Source organism: Phragmites australis, chromosome 21, assembly GCF_958298935.1.
Source record: "Phragmites australis chromosome 21, lpPhrAust1.1, whole genome shotgun sequence".
Classification (NCBI taxonomy): Eukaryota; Viridiplantae; Streptophyta; class Magnoliopsida; order Poales; family Poaceae; genus Phragmites; species Phragmites australis.
This window is the reverse complement of record NC_084941.1, coordinates 6612022-6615367: the sequence shown is the minus strand read 5'-3', so window position 1 is coordinate 6615367 and position 3346 is coordinate 6612022.

Genomic DNA, 3346 nt, shown 5'->3' with positions numbered 1-3346 from the left:
GCATGAAACAAAATTGGCAGATGAACGGGTACAAATCAATTATTATTGTTGAGGCTCGTGACTTTATCCTTGTTGCTGAAGCATAGAACAGTGTGGTAATATTCCTCCTTGTATCATTGATCTTAAGATGCACAGTCCATACTTATTGAATATTTAGATCATCTCAAGATGAAGGTGGAAAGTGATGACACAAATTAGTAGAAGAATGTCATTTGTATCAGTCAATGCTATCAGAGTAAGATGGTTGTCGTCTCTATGGTGGTGATGGGAAGTTGTAAGGATGGGTACTAGCAAATCTACCATCATCTTCAGGGTCATTAATGTCCTCCGGATATAGTGACCTCGGAGGGAGGGGTAGTTGTGGCATGAAATCGTCTTCGTCATCTCGAGGTATTATGGTAGGAACACGTCCTCTTGCAATGTTCATTGAACCTTATCTTGTATTGTTGTTGGAACGTCGAGGCATTGGTGGCATAAAATCATCATCCTCACCATTTTCTAGTTGAATAGTAGAGGGTGCCCCTGTACCCCTTAGGTTCGCTGATTTTCATCGTCTTCTATGCAAACTAGGCATCACACCCTCACCGAAGAGCATATACATCACAAAGAAGTTTGGGATGTCTTTGCTGACTAACTCCGTGTCTTCTGTGAATGCGTAATACAAAAGAGGAGCATTTAAATCAATGGAAAAAAGATAAGTAGGGTGACCAAATAGAAAATGACGATCCTGAATGTGGGATGCATACTCGTCGGACAACATCACTACCCTTCTTTGCCTCATAGAGAAATCTAGCATAGAAGGATGGTCGGCTAGTTCGCACACCCTAAGATACTTTTGATGCCGCTCGTGCTAGAGGGTCCTAAGGTCGTCGGTGGTTACATGTTGGAGCAGAGAGGGGTTTTACGCGCAATTTGGATATAGCTTGGATTAGGTTGTTCTCCTTGAAGGGATTATCCTTCCCTTCATGCACAACCTGCAAGGAGACATTAAGTGCTATATCGATCGTTGTAGGTGTCCATAGAAAGGTTGTATTAGAAGATCCCGCCATAGATTATTGTACTTACCAAAACATGAAGAAGCGAACACGATCCTTGGGTAAGGGTCTGGGGCCAGCTCTACAAGTCCGCTAAGTAAGGTGGCACGTGTGCGCGGATGGTACCACGAAAGGTACTCACAATATATGACATCGTGGTATTGTCTAGTAAGAATGACGACATCTACCGTGATTGACTCCGTCTTTGTATGTGCTCGGCATTCACGAATGCCCAGTCCTGCATGCCTCCACTCCCATGTGCGCTCCTCTTATACGTGACACAAATCGTTATAATTTCTTAACATGGATCACCTATGGTACTAATGCTATGTACAATAACATACTTAATCGTGTGCACATCCGGTGTCTCGTGAGGGAGGTACCGGCATCACCTGTCGCTACCTGAACTGCCTTTGTACACGCTCAGGAGAATATACTTCGTCGTTGTTCATATGCAACAAGAAACATCTGGTCATCCATAAGTCTGAGTCACGCAAATAAGAGGATGCGATGAGCCCTCCAGTCGTAATTTTGGCCACTCATGCCATACGCCATGGATCCCACTCCACAAGATCAACACTGAGGACGTCCAGATTACTGATCACCCGGGAGTAGTTAATATGGTCTTGCTGCTAACTCCATCTCAGCCTGGCATGAATCCACTGATACTCCATCACCGGTCTCATGTCATCTGCAATGCCATCAGAGATGGGGACTGGATAGTAGCTCTTGCTCACCCAAGGCTGGCAAACCGGGAGGTACTCCTAATTCCATATCTATAAGAGGTGTAGGCAAACTATAACAGATCCCTTCTTTTTTGACCGCTGGGTTGCAGCACGCAATCCTTTGTAGGTTGCAACATGCACATCAGATCCCCAACTGTAAGATATCGGCTCATAAGGACATGACGCGAGCTGACTTGCTAACCATACAATATGAGAGAGAACATAATCGCCCACCATGTTGCAGAACATGATGCCTCCCAGTAGGATGTACATGTACAACTCATAGTGCTGCATAACTATAGCATCGTCCACATCTGGTGGGTATGGATCGAACTGTGCCAACCCATGAATCCAAGACATGGAGAGTCCAACATCCTTCATGTCATATTGCACACCAAACCTACAAACGTAGAGGGTCAATGAAGTTTGAATAACACTAGAACATTTGAAGTGCATTACATAACAAATAATTACATGCCCTTAATGTAACCCTTCCACTGCTCCTTTGCTGGTCGCAGAACTCTAATGGGGCACCCTTGATCGGTAGCACTATCAGCATGATCACATCCCTGAAAGTTACAGCTATCTCGCCAAAAGAAAAGTGGAACGTGTGCATCTCAGGATGCCACCGTTCGATGAGACGTGTGAGCAGTGACATCTTAATCGAAGGGAGAGGTGTCTTGCCACCGCCCACCACGAGAGCTCTAGCCATCATGAGAGCGAAAGGTCATAGTCCTGGCCATGCGAGTGGCTCATTGAGTCGAGGGTCTGACTCCTTAACCGTGTGGACATTCCGGGCACACAACGAAAGCAATTGCAAAGGTATCCAATACATGTTATAAATAAGTAGCAAATTATCATGGCAATTAAAAAGCATATATAATTGTGGTACCTCCTGCCTTGTGAAAATCATCCTTCCCCTATGGTTCTCGTTGTATTGCTACTGAATAAGCTTGGAAAGACCACCATGAGCCATGATAATGATTGCAAGCTTCATAGTTCAATAAAAAACATCATCTGTTATGCCAGTACCTTATGATATATTACAAAATATGTAGTACAACTAATAGGCGAATAACAATTTAGAATAAGAACCATATATGCTAATAACTTCATAAAACAAACTAAATTGCAATAACTATAATCCAATACAATACGATAGAGACCTGATAGTTTAGTACCGGGTCAGGCAAGTCCTCCTGTTATGGTCAGGTTATTTGCAAATTTTGCACTTGCATAGGCCATCAATAACATCAGCTGCATCCATGTCACCTTGCAGCCACGTGGCTCTAGGCCTTTCAGGATCCGTGCGTCGTGCTCGGGGATAAGGTACCCACTTAAGCCCCTCAATCGCTTTGTAGCTGCTTTCAATGTTGAATGAATGCATGCTTCCAAGCCATGTGCTCTTCAATATATCGATCATGAAATACAGTGATATGTATGTGCTCACATTGTGATCCGTCGTTGCCGCCTATATCCCTGCAAGTGGTGAAGACATGGGAGCACGTGATATGGTACAATTTTAGCTTATTGCATATGCACTTCACCTCGTGAGGCCCGAGTTGACATTGTTGCACAATGTCCCCT